The following is a 27,212-nucleotide window of genomic DNA, read 5'->3' on the forward strand; positions in this document are numbered from 1 at the left end:
CAACAGATGGGTAATTGTTCCCAAATGCTTTCAGTACTGAAAAGTGCACCTCAACAATTTTAGCCCCATGCAAAGTAACCTGGCTTGGGCTCTTCCAGGCAGGGAGCCTCAGGTACAGATTCAGACAGAAGAGCAGCAAAACAGGGACCTTCCTGAGCAATGAGTAGCAACATCACCCGTCTGGTACCTGCTCCCTCCAGCAGGTCCTCTGCCTGCATGAATGCTGGAGCCCTGGCTGGAGAACCACAGGGAAAAGAATGGTGGGCTAGCCATGAAAAAAGGATCACAAAACCTCAACGTGCGAAAGAAACAGAAGACGACAGAAAGGAAGATGAGTGGGATGTGGAAGAGAAAGTTGTCCAGAAGAAGAAATAATGGTGTTTGTCAGAGGGTGGACATCTCCCTCCTGCCAGCCCATTACCCTCCCCCGGAGGTGGGAGTGCTGCAGGGAGGAGCGGGGTGACGCAGAGCACCCCATCCTCCCCCTGAGCCAGGACCGAAGGAAGGGCTGCACGGCACCATGATGGACGACTGACTGTATGGCGTGAGGTGTTGGCACCTGGATGAGACATAAAGCAAAGGCCCTGTTTACTATGTTTACTCATCAAAGCTCTTATCGGTTTTACTTCAGAAGAGCAGGATGTGACACCTAGTTTCCTGCCCAGATTTTAACCAGGTCATTAATTTATTTTCCCCCCTTCAGTGTAAACAGTGTTTTGCTTTGTGGTGGCATTCAGTGCTGCTGGGTGCCCTTAAATGCTACACTGCTGTCCTCCCTGACAGAAGTCATGATTGAGGAAAATAATTTTAGCAACACCAACTATTTTTTCAACAATATTTTGGTTGAAAATGCATATCCATCCTTAAAGATCTACCACGTCTCAGCCTCAATTCTGCAGCAAGACTTCCTGTAATCTCTCCAGTGAAGCTTCGCTACACACAAATCAAATCAAGAGAAGCTTTTATTGGCATGAAATACAACTGAGAGAGTGTTTCCCAGGCTAACTGTCCTAATCAAATAGATTTTCCTTTCAAATTTCCAGCACAATTTAGATTTTTCACATGCGTTACACTGCTGCAAAAATTGTTGTCATGCAAGACCAAACTGCATTATGCTTTCAAAACTGTCACCAAGTTGAAAGGAATATAGAATACCAACATCAGAGATAATTCAGCTGCAGATCATTCTCCTTTGTGGGAAGAATTGGATTTTGGCCACCAGGACCTGTAGAGCAATCGTCCATCTCTCTGCAATAAAATGCAAGACAGCGCATATATTTGGAGGAGTTTGAACAACCAGTTCCACTTTATAGCAGCTGTCAGTAGTCTGAGGTTCCTAGACAAATATCTGTTATTCCATATTTATTAACCATCAATTTATAGGCCAAATCTTTAGGTGGTGTACACCTGGACTGCTCTGTTGAGATTGCACCCTTGTATTACACAAGCTGCTGCCTGACATTGACATACTGCACATTTCCTAACACTTACATCTTTATAAATAAGGTGTTTTAGACAGACAAGAACACTCTTTAATGCTTTGCTTGGAAAACAGAGCACTCTCTTCTTTTGACATGAGTGCATGAGAGGGGCAGGGACTGAGGGCAGAGAGTGAGCAATGGGAAATATGGTCGTTTATTGTCTTGCATCCACACGTAACCAATCCAAGGATTTTAGACTTTAAAACTTAAAAGTACTACTTAGCACTGGCAAAGGCACCAGGTGTTACCTGATAAAAAGGGATTGGTTCAGAGCTGCAGAAAGAAGACATATCAAATGCTGTTATGTTTCCTCCCTTGAAATTAAACATCTCTCATAGAATACTGAGGTTGACAAATTAACAAAATATCTAATTGAAGTAGATACTTTTGAACCAGAAGGCCATAGTCCTCTGAGGTCACGGACAGCCATATCACCCAGCACTCCCAATACAGGAATGAGCCACACAGTCACCTTGTATGAGTCAGTCACGGGTGACTTTGCTTGTGACTTCAGATAATTTTCACAAACACACCAGTTAGGATCTGTGGGGCCAATTATTGGTATTCCTTCACTGAGTGCTGATTGCAGAGCAGGACTTGATAGGCCTGACCAACCAGTCTCTGTGCTGATGAAAGGCCACCAACACTGCACGGAGGTAAATGGAGGGGCTGCTGGGGCACTCTGGTTTGAGTCAAAAGGCATTCAGTGGCAATCCTAAGCAACAAGCAAGGGCTGACTCTGCTCCAAGCAAGAGAAAAGGAAGAAAAATTAATGCAGCTGTAATTGTTTTGTTTTTTAAATATATGTCATTAAATGCAAATTTAATGATTTTTTTTTTTCCCCCCCCCCAGAGTACTCAGCTTTTGAATAAACTACAGTGCTTCCTCCCCTCACAATGCTGTCAGATGACTTGTCAGTGACCATGTTGGTCAGCTGGGTCCGCTTCCAACCCCTGTGCATGCGACTTTACCTGACTTTTTTGGGTGCCCTGTTATCTCAGACAGGTTGCACAAGGAACAGAGCATCACAGTATTTCTGGGCTTTGCACCAGGCCAGTGATTTGTTAGAGTTTCAGCCATGCCAGTGTGTGCTGAAATGTTCTCTCCCTTCTTTGAAAGAAACCTCATCATAAATTCAATCAATCTGTAAAATGAACCATGGCATAATGTTTTGTAATCAGCTACAAAGTCCCTTTGGTTACAAACCAGACACTGAGCTTCTTTGCAGGAGAACGTAAGTGGTATGAGCAAACACCATCACCTCCACAGCTCCTGTTCCCACTTGCTCTCCAGCTTTGGCAAGGGCCGGGATACAAATTCCTTCACGTTCCCATTTGCTGGGTGATAACAGCGCTAATGATGTCAGTGTTGACAAGGCAGGGCCATTTATCAGTCTCTTGCCTGACCGCATTCAGAGCTCAGCTAGAGATGGCACACTGGGAGTCACCAGGCACTGCCGCCTGTCCTCAGGGGCTGCCAGCTCAGGACCTCTGCAGACCTTCCAATGCCTCCAGAGAGGCCAAGCTCTTTCCATTTACCAGGCACATCAATTGGAGTTGAATGTGAGTCACCAGAGCATGACTCATAGTGCTAAAACCACCGAAGCTGCACATCCAACGTCATTGCAGCCCTCTTCAATCCCACCTGGTCTTTGCTTTCCTGGGGCAGAAGGTCCACCTTCCTTGGGTAGCTGCAAGAAACTGAGTCCCCTGTGCTGCTGCTGCTTACATGGTCTTACCTCTTGCAGCACAAAGGGGCACAGACCACATGTGGCCCTCAGGGATGTGTGTAGTGTAAATTAAATTAAAAGTGCAGAGGGAGCTACTAGTACCATCAAGGTACGTTGTGTTACGTGACTCTTCTCATCATAAACCCCTGTTTTGCAGCTGTTCATAATTTTGTCAGACTTTGGGGGAGGGCAAGAGGAAGTTTTTCATGCCAGGTGTCTCCCCACGGCTGAATCTTTTATTTAATTATTTTATAGAGTTTCAGCAAAGTGGTTTAGCCATTTCCACGAATGAAGCTGGGGGCAGGGGAAGGAGAGAGAAATGTTGTCAAGGCAACAGTAATCCCATTATTTTCTAACTTCTGAGTGCCTGAGTAGGCAACCTTTATCTTCTTTTCATGCCATTTTTGTACATAATAATAATAATGTTGGAGAAAATTATTCTCATCAGTTTTAAGAAAAGAGCATGCCGGGGTAGTGAAGGGACAGTAAGACATGCTTCTGCAAACAAAACAAACTGGCACCTTCATATTGTTGGCTGCTGGATCTCCTGCTGCTATGTTGAAAACAGGCTTTCAGGGTCTAACTACAACATCTCTTTAAACTGCCCTCCATCCGGACAAGATCAAGAAACTCATTTCCCCGGATGAAGTGCAATTGACAGCCTCCATGCATTCCGGTATTGAAATTGTTGAGCATATGTTAGTGTTCAGTAATTATGGTTCATTGTCATTTCTCACACAACAAAATGTTTTAATGAGGAGGAAGGCTCTGCTTTACGTTTTGGGAAATGTCCCTGGGGAGAGGATTTTAATTTCTGCATGATGGGGGACTTTTAAATCATATTGCATCAGTTGCCATTTGTCAGATAAGATGTGTTCTTACTATAAACTGAGCCTACAGCACATCTGTAAAGTGCACTAAATGAAAGAAAAAAATTAAAAGAAAAAAAGCAATAACTGGCCTTTTGGGAGTCCTGCTGGATTTGCATGCTTTCCTTTCCCTCCTCTAGAGCAAATGAAGTCCGTCAAAAAAATTTAACATTTTTGGTTTGCAGGGTTTTTTGTTGTTTTTTTTCTCTTGGAAAAATACAGATCTGTCAATACTGGCAGTACATACAGGAATCTAGATCAGAGATTGTTTTAGGAAAAACAAGCAGAGTGGAATGTGATAGTCACACTTGAATAGATCATTTTATGTTTCCATTCAGAAAACATTTTATTTCCAAATTTATTTTGGGGTTTTTTTACATTTGTCTGTTGTTTTTCTTTGAGTAATTTCTGGTATTTTAATACCATTGCTCCATATTTTTGTATTTTCATACTGCAAAATATGGAGGCAGCAATTCCTAGCAAATAGACCACTGGGCTTCAGCAAATGAAATTTAAATTCTATGCAGGGTTTTGCCACTGCACTTCTGGTCTGTATGACAAGCCATTTTATTTCTGTTTCTCTGTTCCCCAGCCCATGAAACAGGAATGATATATGATCTCAGTGATTAAGTGCATTGACATCTATTATAAAAGGCTCTGTGGAAAAACTGGGTTTCATTATTTGTATGTTATATATAAAATATATAGTATAAGAAAGTGTTTACCTGTGCATAAGAAATCTAATGGGCATGAGATCAGACATGTTATAGGAGAGGTCAATATTATTGATTTTGTTCTTATTCAGATTGAAAGGTCTCCAAGAGTAGGACTTTTTCCACAGAAAAGAAGTCTTCCTTCTCATGGCTTCTGCTCATGATTTACACCAGCCAGCAGGGCCTGTGTCTTTGATTTGCCCTGGGTATTACCCTGCTGTGTTACCTCCCACATCATCAGAGCTTGTCACCTTTCTGCTAGAGGAAGCTGAGCTCACATTTCTTTTCCAAGTATGTTCTGACAACCCATGCAGCTTTGTACCTAGCTAATAGGTGCGTAGGTACCGAATCCAACCCAGCACTGTACACCAATTAAGTAAATGCACTTTGAGAACAGATGTGACATTTTAAAAATCCCAGCAAAACCCATTTCAGCAAAACATCAAGCACAATATTAACAGCACTATGAAGAATTTCTGAGAATATCAGAGACAATTTTACTACTGCAACAACAGCAACAAAAATAAACCCATGGCAGGAACAGGAAAACGCGCTTGTTAAATAACAGCCAAATCAGCCAGTGTGAAAATCTGACAAGAAGTTATCGGCTGCAAAGAAGTATGTGTGCAAATACCACATCACCACCACAGAGACACAGGATGTTATAGTACAGTGTGAACCTTCACTCAGCTGCCATTAAACCACAGGCTATGCTTGCTCTTGTGTTGTTTAACTAATTCTGAGCTACATTTCATGGAATCAGCTGTTCTGCTGCAAAACTTACCCCAACTGTTCTTCACCTGACAGAGTGAACTAAGCCATGTGTTGTCACGTGGCAGTACTGAGGAAACAAAGCCTCACGTGCTTTCTCCTCCTCCTCAGCCCCCTCAAAAACAAGGTATCGCAGTAGTGCATGGAGAACTTGGACCCATACCTGCAAACGATTAAATGTATGCTGAATTCTACTCCTGAACGTCCCAGTTTGACCTAGTGCGGGGTTTAATCCTGCCTGTACTTAAATAAATGGCAGGATTCCCACTGGGAAGAAGCTAAGTTCTTGTGCCTTTGCAGGAGCAGAAATATGGTTCTATGCCCGCAGAAATACATGTGCTTTTTCTCACTACTCATGCATTAATCAAACCCTCGGTTCCAAATAATAACAATAATTAAGTACATTGCATTCCCAAGAGGCAAGTATAGTGGTGCAGGCAGGGGTCAGCACAGTTCATGCACTTCCAACACGGTTAGTCCAGAGTTTACTCATTGCTGGGCTTGGAAAACCAACATGGATGCTGTTTATCTGTCATTTTAATTACTACTATCACGTTGGCATGGTGGAGAAATCCACAGTTGTGAAACAGCAGCTGGCAGCTGTATTTCCTGCACTACTCCTATCTTGAATGAGGTAAAACACCTGATATTTTCTAGCTCTTCCAGAAATATAAAGGTGATTTGCAAAAAGTAGCAGAAGTCTTATTATGGCCACACACACACATATACGCACATGTACAGAGACATCTCTGTAATTACTGAGAAACTGAGGGTCAAACACAAGAAAAACTGAAGAAGTTTTTCAAAATTAGACAGTAACCAAAACTGGAAATGGGCCATAGATGTCCTCACAGCTTTCCTTTGAACATTAGGACACAGTTCAAACAAAACACAACAGCCAGTGTAGCAGCATCAAGCAAGCATTAATGGCCTTGAGGGGATGGACTCTCTATGAATTCTCTGCAGTTTTTGGTCTCGTAGGCATTTGCAACATGCTGAAATGCCCTGGCATTGCTCTCTTTTCACCTAAGCAATGTATCTGACCTTTCCATATCAATTCTTCTGCAACATGGATAGCATGAGAGCTTTAACTGGCACGAGAAATAAAAGCCAACGTACACGATTGCAGTCACATTCCCGGTCTTGGATGCTTTTGCTTAGCGATTGCCCCAGCTTCATTTGCTGAACAGCGAATGAATGGAACTTTTGCAGATGTAACCTTTGCTTTATGATACTTCTCATTTCTCTGAGTCACAAGGAGTTTATTCTCTGCTCTTGAGCTCACCTGCAAAAAGCACAATTTCCTTTCTCCGCCACAAAACATCCACACATGTGTAGAGACAGAAGAAACACTGTTATCATTTCTCCTTGGCTGATTTGAAGAGATCAAGCAGCTAAAAGCAGCAGTGTCTCTGCCGTGTTTACATTCCTGCTGAGCAGGTACAGGCAGGGCACAGACTCAGATGTGTCTACCAGGGTGCTGCTGCGCACGCACAAGAGCTCCTCCAGAAATTGAAGCTCTGCCAAAGGGGAGCTCAAGGGTCTTTTCACAGTATCTAAGGTGGGGATTAACGCTTGCAATTGTGTGCAGTTTTTCATTTCCTTGGGGCAACATTTCTCATGCCATAAAGGCATAATTCTGTTATGTTAGGCTTCTAGTTACTCAGCATACCTCTCATAAAAAGAGTAATAGAATATTATCTGACTTGCTGTTTTACAGATCATATTTTGTCAGCAATGCCTTGTCCAGACTGAGGACACTTTCAAAGCACTAGTCAAAAAGGACTCTTTTCCACATTTTTTAAACCTGAACTTCTCCTTTCATGTTCATTTTCTAAATGTCTGACTTGGCCCAAACTTTCTCATGCAATTCCTGAATCTGAGTACCTCCCCTTTTGCATATCTGACAACAAACCAAATTTTTTCAGAGAAGGAATGTAAGGACTTTTGGAAAGTCAGACCTCTTAAGCATTGCTCACATTGGACTTAGCCAGAACTGTGATATCCCAAACAATTTGGCATTTTTAAAAATATGAGAAAAATTTGTAGCCTTTCTAGGGAGGCATCTTTCCAGCAAGGCCAGAGATTGACCTGCCAGTGGTGGTGGTGAGCAGGATTTTGCCCTGCACCCACACAAACACCACCAGTATCCAAAGGTGGAGAAACAAGCAGGGCTTTCTGAGCCAGGGAGATGGCTTCCACTTGGCGCCCGTGTCCGTATGGCTCCTCATCTCTTCCATGGCCACGTACATTTGATTGTTCCACTCATGCGGTGTGTGCTTTGCTGCAGACGCCAACGGGAGGATGCACTTGGGATGGCACTGCTGAGGGCCAGCAGTGTCCCTGTCGCCAGCTGCAGCAGGGACGGGCCACCTCCAGCTCACAGGCAGTGTGTGCAAAGAACACGGACTTTGCTGCTGGGGAAGGGAGGAGGCAGGGAGGGTCTGATCCAGCTAGCAGAGAGGAAAGGAAAACAAACAAAGTGAGAGGGAGGCAGGGTATCTTGGGAAATTGCAAACGTATTATCTAACAGGCTCCCAGGGTCATAACACCACCAGTTTGGCCCATTGCCCCAGACATTTCTTCCAGTTGTTCCTGGTGTCATATGGCCCCGAATGCCTGCCTTCTGCTGCAGTGCCACTTGTCTCCTTTTCCATTGCAATTAATAAAGCCTCAACTGCCTTTGTGCAGTTCTTCTGAACTGCTGCTTAGTGCTGATGATACATTAATTCTCTTGGAAAAGTTTGCAACATTTCAATCTAATTGGTCTTGGCAAGGAGGGACAGACACACTAAACTGCTAAACTGTCAGCAGCTCGCATTGCAGTGACTGGTTCAGACTTCTACGGTTTAACTGGGAAAGAAGCTGGGGGAAAAAAACCTTCTGGAACTGTAACAGCTTCTAGTGAAACAAGCGGTGCTTGCACAAAGCCTGCTGTGTTGCTCCAAGCTGCACTCTGACTTTTGCTGTTTTACTGCTTGAAATTCTACATAGTCATTAGTGAGAACTTTTTTTTTTTAATAATAATTTGTGTAACCATAGTGTCTTCATCATGACTTCTGCTGTTAGACATTCACGTCTAAATTGAGCTACTGTAGCAATTTCCACTGAAGCGGAAAGCTATACACAGGTGGGGAAGTGATGCCTGGATGAATTGAAGTAACTTCCTAAGGTTATGCATAAAATCTCTGGCTTGATGAGGAAATGAGCTCAGATCTTGCAAGTTGGGGTCCAGTGCCTGGACCCACACAGATAGTGGTCATGAGTCATTCTAACGAATGACAACGCTAAAGAGGAAAAGACACTTCTCAGAAACTGCGAAACCCAAGAGCAAAAAGGCAAACAAAACCTCAGCGCTGTAAAATCCTTCCACAATGTCAAATGAGCACCTGTGCATGGCCAGGATGAAACTCACCCTTGTGAGAACAACTGTCTCCAATCCAGAACATCCCAGTGAGCTCCCACTGTGAACAAAGTCTCACGATAACTGTGGGTAGTGACAAAACATTCTTGGCAGCTTTAGCTGTGCTGGAGCCAGCTGTGTCTGCTCCCTTTGCAAAGCAAGCGAGGAAGACAGGGAGGATGTCTGTCAGAAGCAGGCACGGCCACCCCTTGCCCTCCTGGCAGCAGTGAGAGCAGCAAGCTGGCTCTCCACAGCACTCCCCCACACGTCTCCATCCACGGTCCATCCTGCCTCTAGTTCTGCTTTCTGGCAGGAAGCAATTTTTTTTTTTTTTAATTTTTTTTTTTGGCCAGCACTGCCAAGAAGCCTTGAGCTGGCTCTGCAAAGCCCCACTGAAATCCCAAAGAAAGGCATAAGTCTGAGATTTATGTTAGCTTTGGCTCAGGGATAAATCTCACCTGCAGTGTCCAGATGCCCAGTTTCTGCATTCATTGGATCTACTGCAGTTTAAGATAGCATGTCCAAAGACATGTCCAAAGGTAGGAGTTGGCCAAACAGTAAACAAGAGTTCAGTTCATGTACGAGCAGAGACTGGATCACATTCTTAACTGCCTCTGGGTGACACGAACATCCCTGTGAAAAGCATCCTGCGCCTGGAATGCAAAGGGCTGCGGGAGCTGCCCCGCTTCAGCCCAGAGATCTTTTCTCTGAGGCCACTGTGTTGCATTGCTCCAAGAATCGCAGATTTATCTCCTCAGTGTGCCAGCTCTTGGCAGACCTACCTAGGAAATACGCAACACATAGTATGACATTTTGACAGCTGCTCTGCCATGGACATACCTTAGAGTCCTGTTACTATTCTCCTTCTCAGCTGTGGCAAATGTTGCTCTAGGAAGCCTGAAGAACAGTACCAGTAATGTTAGTGGGCACTGGGGTCTGCCTAGGGCCTCCAGTAGGGCTCCACCCCCCCCCAGTGCTGTTAGAGTACCTGTATCTACTAATTTGTTAACATCTGATATATTACACAAAAAGCAGGATGATCTAATGGCTTGGTTAGCAGCAACCAAAACAATGAGGGGGAAAAAAACCCCAAACCAACCAAACAGGAAGAACACTGTAGTGGTTCGTAACTTAATTTCAACTTGCAAGTCATCTGCTATTTTCCACCAGAAGTGTGAATACTGTGAGAAATTTCATATATGAAGGTTCAGCCTTTATGAATATTATTTTTATTTTTGAGACCCCTTTGCCTCAGAACAGTGAACTGTTCTCTTTTGAACTTAACATCTCAAATAATTCTTTACCACATAGACATAGACCATAGACTACGACTTCTGCATCAGTGAACCATAGACTATGTAAGGATATTTGCAATTGGGAGTAATGGCATGCAGATTCATAGCTCTGGGTTTCTGCTGAGAGAGAAAGAGTTGAATAGTCATTGGCACCAGGCTGGAAATAGGAAGCTGCAAAATCTAGGGTCTTTGGTAAAAGTCTGAAAAAACCATAGCAAATGTTAAGAATCCAGGTCAGCTGCACTGGTAGCTCACTGTGTTGCCTTCAGCTGGTCTCTGTCAGCAAACCCACAAGCATGCCACCTGAAATGAGCTTTAGTGGTCCCCACACACATGTGAACACACACATGGTATCCAGTAAGACAACCATAAAATTTCCCTAGCAAACTGCACAACAACTGGCAGGAGATATCTGGCTGCTGCTTCAAAGATTAATGGCAAACCACCAATATCCTTCATGCCTAGCTTCACACAGCTTTGTTTATTATTTATTATTTATGGGGCTGCTGAGAGAAAATTCTAGGATGATCGACCTCTATTTAGTAAGTGGCACAGTGTGCATGAGGGAAAAAAATGGAAAAGGCCATGTGCACCTCCTGTATGAAAAAAGCCTATAAGCAAACAATTCACACTCTAGTAGCTCTCATGCTGCTTATAGGATTCATACAATAGGATAGTGTGAATTTATTTGTCCAGAAACAATGAGTTATTGTCTCTTCAATTCTGACAAGTATGAAGTGCAAGGATAAAGGTCTGGAAATGCTGTCAAAAGACATATTTGAGCAATGAAAATTTTAACAAGTACCCATGTGCTGGGGTACTTCAGGTTGCACATTTTGTCTTCTACAAAGGATAGGCAACAACCTTTCACCAAGCTGCTTTGAGATTCAGGGAAATGAGGCTGGATGGCTTTTACAAGAGATGGCAAACGAAAGTTAAGGACTTGCAGACAGAATGTTAGTAACCTACCAAAATTGGTACAGATACATGAAATGTGAACAGAAAACAGGAAGGAAAATACTCCATAAGGACCTGTCTACTCACACAAGCTACACTTTTTTCTGCATTTTATGGAGACATATGGTATTGTGAAATCTCTTTCCTTACATTTGGATGGTTTATGTGTCTCTCATCATTTCAAAACAATAGTGAGAAAATGGGGGAAAATCTGTTGTTAGTAAAAATTTCTCAGCATTTCCAGGAATGTTCGCCTTTCCTGGAGGGAAAAGTTCCAGCTACTATTTCAGTAACCCATCCTGTCACACTGTCAGCTGTTTCAGTCTCTCCTTTAAAAAAGGGCCATACAGCTAGCACATTCAGCACAGAGAGCAGCCATAAAGCATAAAACCATAACAACTGACCTACTGAATAAGACCGCTGGTCCATATCACATGGTATTCTTCCTTTAACAATGAAAAAGCAAATGTTATTTTGGAAATGCATGTGAATGAGGACACATTCTTCTCTTCTTTCCTCTTGTTGGGAGTGCTAGAGGGGACCTCCTTGCCTATTTCCTCTAGTATTCACGAATGTGTCTTACCCCTTTCTGAATCTGCCGATGACGTCTGCAGCGTGTTCCAGAAGTTTGCTGCTCAATGAAAAAAGAAATCTTTCCTTTTACTAAGTATAAGCTGATCCTCTACTAATTTAATCGAGTAGCACAGACCCAGAGTTCCACACTCAGTGTATCCACCACCTTCATTTTATGACAAACCTCAACCTTATGTTTTCCAAACTAAACAGTTCCAGATTTTTTAGTCTCTTCTCTTAAGGCAGCTGCTCCATCCTCTTGATCACTTTAGCTGCCCTTTTCTGTACCTTCTCCACCTTCACTAAATCCTTCTTGAGATGCAGAGATCAGGATTACACATGGTACTCAAGATGGGGGCACATCAGGTTTCAAACAGCAGAAAATCATGACCCCTGTCCTGTTCTCAGTATCCTTCCTGATGATGCCCAACATTTTGATAGCTTATTTGGCCATGCTGCACAACTGAGTTGATATTGGCAACAGCAACAACTCTAGGATTTCTTTCCTGAGTTGTAATGGCCAGTTTCAAGTTCAAGATCATGTGAGCATGATTTAGATTATTAGATTATTAATGCAAATACACAACTCAAGCATATATTGATACTATACCTAAAACTGTAATGCAAACCAGCTCTTTTTACAGTCCTTGGAACATGGATTTATTTCATCCTTCAACAACTTTTATAGCGTAAAATCTGATAAGTGTTTTCTTGGAAAAAAATTTACAAAGTGTCTTAGAAAACTAATTTTGTAAGCATTTGCTTGGGCATCTGAAGCACAGCAAGTTACTATCAAAAGAGTTCTGCTTATTTTTCAGGACTAAAATTTAAAGCAGACATCCTTCTAAGCTTGGCAAGCTCTTAGACTTATTTTCATATTGATATCTATAATGATTATAAATTAATTATAAATGTAACATTATTAATTCATTGAGAATTGATTGCATTAGGCATTGCACTAATAACTCATCAGAACTGTCACCACGCACAACATGTAAAACAGTAATATTCAATCAAATTAAATATTAGCCATTATAGCTAAGTTTGACAAAAAAATTTTAAGGATAAGGCCAAAACTGAAGGAGGTCATGGGATAAAATTTCCCTATGTGCTGAAGGATGCCGTCAAACTATATACTATGGGTCCCACCTTTAAACTATGGCAATGTAGGGGATTCCACCTATTGTGAACTGGAGCTATTTATTGCCTTTGCGGATATTTTTACCAGTTCCCTGGACTCTTACATATGTGTACGGAAATCACCTGCCTCAGATGATTGCTTTTGCTCTAAGTAAACTTGGCTGTTTTGCTAAATCTGCTCCTTGTTTTCTACCAGGATGTTTTGGAAGTGGACTAGACAGCAGGCCCGCCGATTGCTACAAAAACAGCATTTACCAGACAGAGGAACTGATGCTTATGAATTTGTGCCAAAAACAATTGACCTGGTTATCCTGACTGGGTAAATATCAGAATATCAGTTGTAAAGAGTCTGAGAGAAGTGTATTCATGTAATCCTGTTCATTGATACTTTTGCCAAATGGAATGAAAAATAAATACACAGAATAGTCTCTGTAAAAAACCACTGGATGCTTATTCTACACTGTGTAAACTGCTGGAATATTCTTGGTCCTTGTCTCTTTATATGAATTCAGTCTACTGAAATCTGTATGAGCTAAAGTCTCCTGTTTGAAATTGCCGCACAGGCTGGAGAGAAGACTACCCAGTTTAAAGCAGCTCTGTTGGGTTTGATAGCCCTGAAAGGAAATACCTAATCGTTTTAATTTTGTATTTCCTTAGTCTTGAATAATTTCCTACCTCCCTCTGCAAGTAACAACAACCTGCCTCCTATCTCCCCTGCTGAGAGCCCGAGCAAGCCCAAGATATGTAAACGAAGGTTTGCGGGAAAATCCTCCTGCCTCTGTGTCTTCTGAGCTGGGACCTTGGATCCTTGTCATTTCAATACTCAATATTCTATGTCTGACACAGATGGCTTGCTAGCTCTCGTCCTAGATGACTGTGTCTTCTCCCAGGAGGGCAGCAGGGAGAAAAGAAACACACTTGGAGATGGTGTCTCCCAGTTTGGTTGATAAATCTGCCTGGGCCAGGAAGTCTGTTCTGCCTCTACGTGGGGCTCAGACAAGGCATTCATCACCTCTCTGCTGTGCTAACAGGGCATGTTTTGGCTTCTGTCACATAAAGATGAAGAGAGACTCTGTCAGAATATCCTGGGATGTCATCATCTGCAAATCCATTTGAAATATCCTGTATTTTGGGACAACGCAGGCCATTCCAACACCAGAGTATTGCCTGCTGAAGGAATATTCTTCACCTCAAAAACAACTTGTCTCTATCGGGACAGTGCCACAGAAAGGGTTAGACTCTGAGAGCAGCAAGGAGATCACTCTGATTCCCCATCCCTCTTGACATGGGTGGGAGGATTTCAGCAGGGGTCTCCAGCAGCGTTATCCAACACATCAGAGTCTGGGGGGGGCACCTTTGTGGATGTGAGAGGAAAGTGCAGCTCTTTTAAGTAAGGATGTAATGCTGCTGGGAATCAAGAAGGTCATTTTCTATAACTGGAAACAAATTTCAAAAGCAGGCTGATTCTTGTTTGATGTTTTCAGACATGCCAGCTTAAAGCTAATCAGGCAAAGTAATTTTTTCTAGTCCTCTGAGTTTTAAGCTAATGTGTTTTGCTGGCTAAAGGACTTGATATTAGCGCTACCATAAACAGCCATGAAATCTGCAATGCCTTTTGTCTCCTTGTGGTTCATGCAGAGAGCTGTAGCATTTTAAGCCCACCAATCAGTATAGAAAATTGACTTGATCGAGATAAAAATGATGTTTTATTTGTCAAAAATGAACTAGCTAACAAAGAACTGAGTGAAGTTGAAGAGTTAAAGCAAATTAGTGCTCAAAGAAGGGCAAAGAACAAAATGTCATTGCCATTCTGTCTTGTGTAAGTAGAGAAGAAAATGTGAACCCTTCCTGATTTCTGTACCATCACCCGACGCGGGGCAGCCAGCTCAGAGCTGTGCAGGACTGCAGCACTCCTCGCTGCTGCTTTCGTAACAGCATCACCCGCACCGATTCTGCTGCGAGCAAATCTGAGCACACAAGCACTCTGAAATGACAATAGGTACAATTCCTTCCCACTTGGTACCTGGGAAAAACAGTTCCCTCATTGATTCCAGAACTTTCATGAGCAAAGGGAAAAAGATTTGGTTCAATGTTTGTATACTTCCAATGAACTTTCTTCCCATATATATAGGTATAGAAAGGTAAACTTTCTCTCTCTTTCCCAGGAAATTAGCATCTGTGTTCATTGCTTTCCATGTTCTCGGTTTTCAGGAAGAGCTGTAATCCAGCTACAGTCATAGCCCTTGACTTTTAATTTCCAGAGTGGTGCAGACATTCAGGCCCTCACAGCATTCCTCCTGACACATCATCACTGCCTGTGAGAGCAGAATCAAACCTACCGTATCAGCCTGGCATCGCTTCCTGCAACTGCACACCTGGCTGGAGGGGAGGAGGAAGGTGGGAAAGCCCAGGGCTCTGCTGAGGTTGTAACTGTATGAATAAAAAGCCCTGAAATTTTCATCTCTCCTAGACTTTTATGGGAAAATTATTTGTTTCTTCTTAGCTCAGGGATGTCTGGCTGGAATTTAAGATTGAGAAAACAGAAAATCAGATCAGGTTTTAAGAAAACAGTTAAAAGTCTTAAATGTCATCTATATTTTAAATATCATGAAAGTGCATCTGCTGTTCCCCTCCCCACCTAGCCCCAAGTTAACATCTCAGAGCAATTTCTATGGATTGCATCATGCCAGGATACCTGGTTGGTACTGCTCCAGTTGATGTTTTACCAGCAGTCTGCTGACAGTCAGCTGTGTTTCTACCCTGCACAGCAATGAAAGCAGACATTTTGTGCGAATAAACCATGGGGATGGACACGGATAGGAAAACAGCTGTTTAAACATTAAGATAAGTATCTGAATAGTTCCTGACTGGGAGCTAATTTTTAACAATCTTTGTGGACGTGGGCAGACATGAGAAAAACATTGGAGCCATTCATTTATAATTCCAGTCTGCAGGCAGAAAGGTTGGCGATGTAACGTCTTTATCTTCTGATAGGAAAAAGTCTTTCAGTTAAAGAACAATAGGTCTAAAAAGTGCTGAGCCACCCCTCCTCCTGCTCCATCCAAGGAAAAATTGGAAGGGGCTGTGAAAGTACTGCCACATGTGCTGGTGCAGGGCTGGGGCAAACATTTCTCCTCGGGGTCAGGTAAGGAACGCTTCCAGAGAGAGCATAGCAAATGCTCATTCTGCAGCCAGAAAGAGAGAAACAGGCTGATTGTTTAAGCAGACTCTCCCGTCCCGGCAACAGCATTTTCAGGAAGGTTATGGACTTCTTATATGAAGGTGTGTGGCAGATTAATCTAGGTAGTTAAACAGTAACTATCTATCTTGGGCAAACCCTCCCACCCCTCCTTCTCTTCCCTTCTACCACTGTTACCAGCCTCACTAGATGATGTTAAAGCAAAGAGCAGCCCCTCAGCAACCACAGCTGTCACCAGGGAGGGAAAGAGCGTGGTTCATCCTCACAGAGCACAACTGCCCCACTAACAGCAACGCTGCCCACCCCCACAGGTGGGGAGACACACAGCACACAGGCACATGCCCTGGGGGCGGCAGGGCCAAGCCACAGGCAGCGAAGACACCTCTTTTTTTTTTCTAAGCAGAGTGATTATAAATATGAGCAGTAACCAAAAACATGAGAGATGATCTCTCCTCTCAAAAAAAATAGTCTTCGGATGGATTACAACTCAGGTGGTAAACTCCTGGTAACAGAAACTGTTTTCCACTGGAATTATTTTTTATTATTATTATTGGAGGGAATAAATGTGATACTGCTTGCCTAGATCTTTTTTTGCCAAAGAGAAGAGAGCATTTTTCCCCTCTGGTAGTTTTCAGTCATGACAGAAAGCCTTAGTGGGGGCAGTGGGCATATGAGGGCACACAGCAACCCTCTGCTGGGGTCTGAAGCAGGACAGGTGGCACTGGTGTGCCATACTGTCCATGGTCTCATTTGAAGCAGTTTCGGTATCTGAAGCAAGTTCAGTGACACTGCTGCTGCCTCCGTGGGGGCGAGGAGCGGGTAACTAGCTGGGATCACCAAGGGTGTCCTGCTGCCCGGTCAGTTGAAGGAGCACCAGCCTCTGGGCCTCTCCCACAGGTGACTCGTGTCCCACCCCACCTACCCTGGAGACACCCGGGGCTGGTACCTTCCCAAAAGAAGCAGTTCATGCCAGGCCCAGCTCTGCCTTCCTCCCTCCCTCCCTCCCCTTCCTTCCCCCCTTTAACACTCCCTCCGACCCTCAGTAGTCCTGACTCCAGCTCAGATGTTACCCTGCAACCTTGTTTCTGTATGTAGAAGGTGGTTTCCTGCTGCAGGAAGTCACAGTTCCCCTTCAACTTCACCAAGTAAATCACCTCTTGTCCTTCACCTGCATTTTCAGCAAAACAGATGAGTTATAATCTGTGGGTATTTTGCTTAACAAAATGATAGATAAAAATGCTTCCCTTTCATCAGGCTGTTCTTTCTCCCATGCCATGTGAATGGCAGAAAGAAGAAAACCCAGAAACTCATCAAAAGAAGAGCAGAGTTTGTCTCTTCTCTTCACCGTCTGTGGTGCTCTGCAGTGAGATAACAGCTGCCATGCCACCGCCGCAGAGAGCAAGCCCTCTTGGTAGGGGGAAATGCAATAAGGGACTGAATTTATTCTATCCCAAGTGTACGATCCTTTTTTTTTTTAAGTTTTAATTTCACATAGACTCACATCCCACAAGTTTAAGCTTGAGCTTCACATTCAGATAATCCCTCAGAACCTTTACATGCAATTTGGCGTTAAATGATCAAATTTATACACTCTCCTCATCTGGTTCCATTAATCACTTCATGGCCCCAGTTTTATCCAAATGTCTTGCAAGATTTTCAGTAAATCGGGGGGGTGGGGGGGTGGGGGGGTGGGGTATTTCTAGTGAACTTGCCTGGGTTTCAGTTTGATGAGGTGTGCTGCACAAGCTGTGAGCTGGGCAGCTCTGGAGCCCTGGGAGTGGCACCCAAGGGCACGTCCCAAGAGCCCACTGGCTGGTGGCAGGAGAGGGCAATTTGTAGAAGTTCAGCAGAATAGCCCAATCTGAAGTATTGGATTTCCCCTCCAAAGCTGAAAGCAAGTAGCAGTCATAAGAACTAGAAAAAGTTATAGTACCATGTTGCATCCACATTAGAGTTATTACATACAAAAAGTAAAAATCTTATTAAGGCCAGTCAAGTGCCCAAAAATGACCTAGTCAAGGTGTATCATACAGCAGAGGTATTCTCAGCCTGAAGTTGCCCCAAAAGCTTTTGGAGAGCCCCAAATGAGGAAAGTGCTTTTAAGGGCACCATAGTTCACTGCTCAACTATGACTTCCCCTGCCAGAAATGCTGACATGAGCAGGTAAGTAATGCCTTCAGTACCCCTTTGGATACAGAAGTTTTGTCCTGGTAGAAAGTTGTTCTCAATTGTTTCCCATCTGCAGCCCAACTCAGTCTCTTCCAGGAGTAACCAACCACATTTTGGATGTGTCAGTGTAAGGGAACGTGACATATGGGGTAGGGAGAGAGTATGGGGAAAGTATTGCACAGCAGCGCAATACTGTGGCTATTCAGTTGAAACACGTGCCAACTGTGGTGGTTTCATTGAGCTGTTTACAAAAAAGGAAGATGAAGAGATAAAAATATGAATGTTTTTGATGCCTGTAGCATGGGCATTGTGTAAGAAAGGGATTTTATCAAGAGACTATAAAACACTGTATTCTGGAGAGTACCAAGCAATGGTAATCTGTCTATAACATCATACAAGAATGCTCCAAGGGCAGCAAAGATACTGAGCAGACCAGAACAAGGAGACTCCTCCACTCCCATGCATACAAAAAAGCTGTTAAAAAAAATGCATGGATGCTTCCTTGGGAAAACAAATTAAAAAGAGCACCCAAACTGAAAGCATCACTCCATACCCTGAAAGCATTTTTCATTCTCACAAGCATGGAAGCGAAGGGGTTGGGAGTGGGAATTTACAGCCAAGGACATTGAGAGGCTTCACAGCACCCTGTGATGGAGCCAGCATGAATCCCTCTGGAAGCCTCTACGAGATTACTCTAATGTTTGATTCAGACAGAATAGTCATCTGCTCTTCTGGTGGTATGAAGTGTGACAGCATAACATGGAAAAGTCATAGATTAATTTAACTCTGTCTTCAAAATAGAGCTAAAATGATCCGCTCAGAAAGATAAATGTGTAGCACTGTGGGTATTATACTGGGCCAAAAGAAAAGAAAAATAAAAGTCACAGACAGAAGGAATTAAAGAAGGGAATGAGGACAGTGAAGTCTTAGGGTGCCAAAACGTAGAGTGAGATTTAGGGTTCAAACTTCCTTGATTACCGTGAGCAGTCTTTAACCCTAGAAAATGTGAAGTAACGTGAGTTATCTTAACCCGCATTCACTGAAGTTTAGGCAACGTGCGTACGCTCGCCTCGGCTCTGGCTCAGAGCATGCATGTGTACATTTAGTGCAGCAATGTTGAAGAGCAAATTAAGATACAGTAATTGGATTGTGAGTCCTTGGCCTTAAAGAGAAAGGAAATTGGCAAGATTTAGGAGCTTGGTGAAGTAGACTAGTGGGTATGCATGGAGAAAAGGGAGCAGTTGGAGGTTTGGGAGGAACCACCACAAGTGAGCAAACACAATGTCTTCTAAGAAGGAAAAGACAGAGAAGATAGATGCTGAGGATAGCATGGGAAGGAGGTCTTGTCAAATATTGCAGTCTTTGCAGAAGTCATCTATCCATGATAAGACCAAGAAAGAAGCTTTAAGGAAGAAGCTAAGGCAGACCAACAAGGCACAGAGACTGTAGGCACAAGATGCAGCAAGACAGAGAGGTGGAGGTGCTAAACAAAGCAAGCAAGCCACTGCTGGATTTCTGCACTGTCTCCAGACTGTTCTCAGTGTGTTTGTTAGGAGGAGCTGATGTCTTTTTGGTTGTATGGATTTGGCTGGATGCAGGCATACATCTTTGGCTTCCAAAAAGAGATACACTGAATTTTGGAACAGACATCTAGGTTAGACAGTATAAGGTGTGCATGTGGGGCGGGGGGGGGGGGAGACACACACATGACACGGACAGACACTAAGGGGACAGCTAAAGCCACTGGTCCCATTTTTAGATTGTTAATTTTTTATTTGGAGAATCCATCTTTAGGAGATCTTCTATCATTCCCATTACATCTCTGTATATACCTACAAGCTTGTAAACACACCCTTTGGGCAGCTCACACAGGGTTTTCAGCTTGAGCATAGAGTGTTTCAGCTCATACACTTATTTGGAGAGCCCTTCTCTCCAGCTACCCACAGCTTTGAAAAGCTCAAATTAAACCTTGTCATGCACAAACAACTGAACATGCACAAAGCAGGTGACGGATTTAGCAGGTTAGCTTACATGGGTTCACAAGACTAGGAGGAACCTTCTCTAAGCTTACCACCATTTCTGTATACCCACAATGCTACAGGCTCCCGGGTGCTGTGCTGCCAGCACTCCCTTTGCTGCACCTTAAACTGACTGCCATTCCTGCAGCAGGAGCAGCCCAGCCCTGTGCTCGAGCACACAAGGAAGGCAGGGAGGAAGAGGGCCCACTGCACATGCAGCGGTCAGTATCCAGCGTTCGGTGCATGAAATTACATTATTCCCTAAATATGTGACATAATCACATCAGCATGTATCCCACTTCAAGAATCTCATCCAGTTTTTAGAGGTCTTAATGTTGTCAGCACTGGATGCTGGCATACGGTTGCTGAGATAAACGTCCAAGGAAGGACATGTGATACGACAGTGGTATTCACCCACCAGAAGTGGGAAGGAGGCTTTCTAGCTTTTAAACTGTAGTTATTGCTTCACCCTTGTTTACCCTATTCTTTCTTGTCAGTTGAGTAGGAATTTAAAAGCAGAACCAAATTTTTTATATATATAAACATTTGCGGTAAGCACTGAGCCACAACAGTGTCGCAACCAAAACACAGTTGCTCAACGGCACCTGTTAGTGCAATTACTTTGACATAAAACGTGTTCTTTACTGTTGTCTACAGGGAAAACCAGCAGCAGCCTGTTACCCTGCAGCTCCAGCTGGCAACAAAATTTGTTACCTTGATCTTGCATAATATTACAGATGAAAATAACAGAATTCCAGTGATCAAACTTGTTTTTCACTTATTACCAAGTGCAAGCTATACCCTGCAACCAGATAACCTTGAGAAGCAAGACTAAACCAAGCTGCTTATTTACAGATAAATATTTTCATGGGACCTGAATTTATATGCATCAAGGAAAGCATACCTGAAGGCATATTTTCCCTTTATTTTTCTCCATGGCTGAGTTAGTGCTAGAGAGAAGTCAGATCCTTAACAACAGTAATCTTTGTATGTTCTCACAAACCCTTCCACAGTCCTAAGTAGGGGGAGACTCCAAAGTAGTGGCTAAAAGCAAAAGGGCAACCATATAATTAGGATCCGATCAGAAGTTCTGCCAAGTTTCTCCTGAAATAACTGTCATTGTAGAGTGCACAGTGCAGATGTTACCCATATATTTGGCGTTAAGATCTTTTATGGTTGTCAAAGACTTTTTCTAAGAGGTCTGTGAAAGGTAAGTGAGCAAGAGCAAGCCACAGAGGTTATTGTTCACTACAATGGGGCACATAGTTCTGGTGGGAAAGGTGTACAGGTTCATAAACTTACAAAAGGTGAAACTGTGTTAGCCAATGTGAAAGGTCAAAGAAACACATCTTCTTAGCAGGTCTACAGGGAGCCTGATCCATAGGTCCCCGGGGGAACCATGTGAAATTGGGACATTTCCTGACAGTGGGCTCTTGGAGCAGATTTTTATACATGTGCAAGAAGCAACACAGGGAAATAGTGTGGTAGGCATGGGTTGTCCAAGGCCTTCTGGAGGGCTCGGGATTGGCATAGCTCTCTGTCTTCTATGCAGAACTGTAGCACAAGTATGATAATTTGGCTCTGAAGGTGTCTACACGGTTTTGACACCATTACAGCAATGTATAGTGCCTTACAGACAGTCTATACAGTCATGCTAAAGCCAACTTTGTTGGAATAAAAAGGCAGTAAAAAGTTGGGAAGCAAGCAGATGGAAGGATTAAAAAATTCATCTAACTGAAATGAAAGAGCATGAGAGAGATACTAAAGTTATCATGGACAGCTTTCATTATCAAGATACGACTTCAGGCTGACGGACCAAATACTGAGAGTCAATTCTCAGAATATGAATGGCTCTTCTCACAGAACATGCTCAATGGCCCACAGGGTAAGGTCTTATTGTATGAATTATGATGGATTGAGGTCTGCAGAGAAAGGGCTTATTCCACCATTTAATGGAAGTGCTGGGAGCTGGTAAAATTTAGGCTGCGCCCCACAAAGCCAAGGAAAACAGCATGAAAGCGGGGCCCCATAACAGACATAAACAAGACTCAAGAAGAAACGGAATTTAAGAAACCTGAAAGTGGACCCACAAATCTATGTTTAGCATCTATTCACAGCAGTGAGTAGAAGACTGGGAAAGGTCTCTAAGCTTGTTGTTCATTTTGCTATTTTTATATATTCTTTTTACCTTTAAAATTGGAAAAAAAAGAATCTCAAAAAATGAGCAAAAAGCACACAAAAGGACACCTGAGGGAGAAAGGTTGTTCTTTATAACTTGCAAAGCTAACATTGTATAACAACAGAAGGAATAAATGTCAAAAAAACCATTGTGTACAGTGCTAGCAAAAGGGCATTACTCATAGCCTGATATAAACAACTAACAACTCCCATCTGGCAACAAAAGTCTTTGCGAAGGGAAATACGCTAAAACTCCTGCCGTTGATAACTGAGGTCTGTTATGGGAAATGCCTGCAGGATCCAACTGTGATTGCAGCAGAGGGAAGGGAAATGACATGTTCATGTCCAAAATAGCTTGGAGTCCAACAGTATTTGAGGCATTTCAAAATAGCACACATTCAGAAATGAAAAGCAAGTAAAAGTGGACAGTGGGTACAGAGCGGTTCAGGCAGCTGAGCTCTGAGACAGCTCCTTGCCCCTGACTTTTTCATGGTGGAGCATCCACGTTACCGTCAGTCCTAACATCTCATTTGGAGGACGGAAGAGCAGAGCCAGGTATCAGTGGTTCAAACTGAAAAATATAGGTGAAACTCTTTGGGAAAAGAAAATCTAAACTAAAAATGAGGAATTTTTGATAATTCCAAAGAAGAAATTGTCATTCATGTAAAGCTTGAGCCAGAGCCCACAGAAGCTAAAAAGAGCCTTGCTGTGAGATTCAGTGGGCTTTGGCTCATGTCCATAGGCTAAACGCTTTCTCTGGCAAGTCTACAGAGTGATTCAGCCCCAAACTGCTCAGCACAGCCAAATTCAAAAGCCCTATTCATATTCTAAAAAAAGCAACTGGACATCATTCCATGGTCCCAGTTGCACAATTGTCTTCAAACAGGTGGCAGAAACAACCTCCGTCGCCGGCCAGCAAACCAAAGAGAAAGTCAGGAGCCTGTGCTAGAGCAAGATTTTACATCTAACACTCATACTGTGGGACCAATTTAACATTTTCCATTGAAATTACTCTCTTTAAAAGCACTGGTCAGGCGCTTTTGCTTTTTTTTTTTTTCTTCCCCCCCTGATTTCACTGCAGAACTAATATATTCATCTCCTTTTACAGGAAATCATATTAGCATGTCTAATCGATAGGGCAAACAGTAGCAGGCATGGTAAGATACTTGAGGGGCTTTCCATTATTGCAGGAAGAAAGATACCTCAAGAGGTTCAACAAGGCTACGTGCAAGGTCCTATACATGGGTTGGGGCAACTCCCGGTATCAGTATTGAAATTCCCATTTTGACATTTTTAAAATTGAAAGGTTTGGGTGGAAGAGGTGAAATGTTTATTTCAATATTTTCCTAAATAAAATTTTTACTTTTCATTTCAAAATAGCATTTTTTGCTTTAAAACAATCCAGCTGACAAGGGAAAAGCTGTTGAAGATCCCACAAATTTAATAAAAGGTTTTGAATTTAGCTTAAAATTTGAATAGTTTCTCTTCTGCTTGACTCAGACTCTTCTCTCCTCACGCTCTCCTTTAGCTTTTCAGATTTGGGCCAATGGACGAGAACATCTATTATTTACGTATGTTGTTTGAACAATGACATAGGGTGAATCTGCAATGTAGTGATGCTCCAAGAGAACAGGCAATATCTTGGCAAGGGAAGAAGAGCTCCTTATGAGAACGACACTGCTGAATTCCCCATTGCTTTGTGCTTGTTGTAAACAGTTCCTACAGGGTCAATGCCTGTAGCACACCTTCACTCTCTTAAGGCAATACTCCTTACCCATTTGCAACTGCTGAAAATAGCAACAGGACAATACACCATCAGGCCCTATGGGTCCACATCATAAGTAAGTGTTGGATGGTGTTGCAGCACAAAGTTGTTCTAGAAACCCCTTGATGAGAGAAAGCAGAGAATAAAACTAACTTTCCGAAGAATTAGAAGGCCAAGTTTTCATCATCAGTGAAGAAATCCTGGCCATGCTTTAAATCATCAAAAAGTTCCCAGAGACTTCAGTGGGAACAGAAATTCAAGAAAGTATGCACCAGTCTCCCTATGGACAATTTATTTCCTTTTGTCTTGAACTTAGTGTAGGGAGTTTTATTGCTTGCTTTCTTTTTTTTTTTTCCCAGTCCTGGGCAAGGATACAAGGAGGAAATCTCCATTCCATGGTAATAGGTGCATGTAGGAACTTGTTGAGGAAGAAACAATGAAATGCATTCCTATTGGAATTTCTGAACTTCTGCAATTTCACTGTTCACGTACTTCTAGCACTAAAAGATAAAGGATCATACAAGTATTCCCATTTACACTTTTATAATTTTTTCACAAAGAAAAGCATCTTGAAGAACTTGCCTTATGTTTGATGAAAACATCCAAAATCCATTATATGATAAACATTCATATTTAATAGAGTTACCACAACCCCTTCCAAAGAAGCAGTAAAAAGAAGAATTAAAAAAAAGGCAGGGAAAGGAACATGTCACAGAGCTATGCTCCAAACACTCCACACTCGAGCTCTGCTTCAGCTTGGTAGAAATGAAAACAACAGGGTAGATCTGAGAATTGCTTCCTTTTACCATCCCCCTTCCCTCCTCTCTGCTTGGGAGGAGAACAGGCTAGCAGAAAAAATTCCCCTGGTGAACTGTAACCTGTGTTTAATAGTCTCGAGGCCAAATTATACAACTGAATCAACATACTTTGATCTTTTACTGTCACTTTTCTATCTTTTCATCTCACATAAATCATTCAGCTTTCTTCTCCGAATTTCTCCTGTTCCCCTGTAAACACACCCATTTGCCGTCTGCTGTGCAGTTCTGACCTTGTCTTCAAGATCCCACCAACCTGACAAAAGGTGCCTCGACCTTGCTAAGGAAGAAGGACAAGGGCTGGTTGTGCAGATTTGCTTTCCCAGGCAATTCTAAACATACAAGAAATTTATAACTGAGAAGTTTAAACATGTTCTAAGAATCTAAATATGCAATATATAGTATGTAGTAATACGTCCTAACAGGAACATTTGCAAAAAACTTTGGCGAACAATCAAACAGTATTAAAAAGCTGTCTTTCCTCACTCCACATTGCAATGTTTTCAGTTTCTTATTGTTAAATTAAATGAATATAATAAGAAATGAAATAACAAGACTTGAAAGGAAAAGGTGTACTGCAGAGCTTCCCCAATCACAAGCTAGATCTGTAGATAATTAATTCTGACCAGCCATATGGCCTACTGTGCCACATTTCTACTGTTTTCTATTCACATACAGTTAAAGTGCATTAAAACTACACTGAAGTTGCAGAGTCAGCATTGAAAAGGTTCAAAATGCCAGAATGAAAGCTGCTTGGGCAACATCGATCCAGCCCATTTATGCGAATGCACTCAGGTATAATCTTAATTTTATAACCACACATTTCTTCCCTGCCCTCTCCCACCCTGCCTCAGTGCGCACAGCAGACTCAACACGCAGCTATTTCAAACTCTATTTCATACTTCCTTTCCGAAGGTTGATTAAACTAAAGAAGAATGGGACATAATCTGGCAGCAAATTTCACAGATGTTTGCTGCTAGTGAAGAAACTGGCACTTCATTCCAGGCTGCGGATAGGGGGTATGCATGGAAGAAGACCGTACGCTCTTGTCCTGACCTACCTGCCCTGCTCCTGTCTGTCTCATCTCTACACCTTCTACTTTTTTCTCCCAGTCCCAGACTTTCCACTTCAGCCTCCTTGTCTAAAGCCCAAATATTCCCTTCTACCCTATTTGCCGTCACAATCTTCCCAACATTTTTCGTGCAAATATCCTTCATTCCCACTCCAGTTTTCCCTGTTAATTTCCTAGGTTTCACCACAGCTTCTCTTTTGGTCTCCCAGACCCTCATGATTTTACTCTCTTTCCACCACTAAGAATTTCTAACTCATCCTTCGTGATCCTTATCTTAGTAAGTAACCGTCTATCACCACCAGGCTTGAATCTTAGCTCTTGATCACTCTTCATACAAGGCAAATTAACTCTTCTTCCAGCCAGCTGAGCAGCCACAAGCAGTCTCCTTACCTTCTACAAGGACTCCTGGCACCCAGGTAGCACCCTTCAACTGGGAAGAGCAGCACCAGACAAAGTCCTGATTTGAGCAAGACACCCTGGAGTTAGCATATGTCTGCGAATGACATTTATTTTTCTTCTTTTTTTTTTCTTCTTTTTTTTCTTTATCTTATCTTTTTCCTTTATCTTCTTTTTTATTTTTTCCCCTTTTGTTTTGTCTCTTTCTCCCACTTTCTGAGAATTTAGTTGCCAAACTGTAACAAGTCTCAGCAGAGCACATATGAAGTCATTTTTCTAAAATGTTCAGGCTGGCCAAAACTGGTCAATTTGTCCAAAGGAGAAGGCAAAAAAGAAAATTCCTTAAAAATAAAAAAACCTTGTCAGGTTTCAGAATGCCATTTCAGAGCTGTAGAGGTGCAAATGTTCTCCAATTAATTCATTGAGGGGTTGAGGGGGTTTTGCCTTTTATTAAGAAAAACATCTTTTCTCTTAAAAGTGGCTTTCAGAAGAGACTTAACTATTTTGCCTTTAAAGTATTTTCCAGAAATGTTCCATCCAAGGCAGATAGCCATTTTGGAAAATTTCATATGGACATATTTCCTCAGAAAGATCCTCGCGGGCCCGCAAAACCTGAGGTAATCCACCCAAATGGTCATCCCACTTCCACCTTGCCGCTTAATAAAATGC

General features: G+C 42.6%; 1 long non-coding RNA gene across 1 annotated transcript; it reads right to left on the reverse strand.

Annotated features, from left to right (window-relative positions):
- Positions 1-944: 944 nt before the first annotated feature.
- Positions 945-25,865, reverse strand: LOC142601038 (uncharacterized). Its single transcript, XR_012834596.1, has 5 exons — positions 25,332-25,865; positions 17,201-17,298; positions 15,627-15,691; positions 15,271-15,449; positions 945-8,016 (listed from the first exon to the last, which is right to left on the reverse strand). It is a non-coding gene; the product is annotated as an uncharacterized LOC142601038 (long non-coding RNA).
- Between the last annotated feature and the right edge of the window lie 1,347 nt (positions 25,866-27,212).

This window comes from Balearica regulorum, chromosome 1 (assembly GCF_011004875.1).
Source record: "Balearica regulorum gibbericeps isolate bBalReg1 chromosome 1, bBalReg1.pri, whole genome shotgun sequence".
Taxonomy (NCBI): domain Eukaryota; kingdom Metazoa; phylum Chordata; class Aves; order Gruiformes; family Gruidae; genus Balearica; species Balearica regulorum.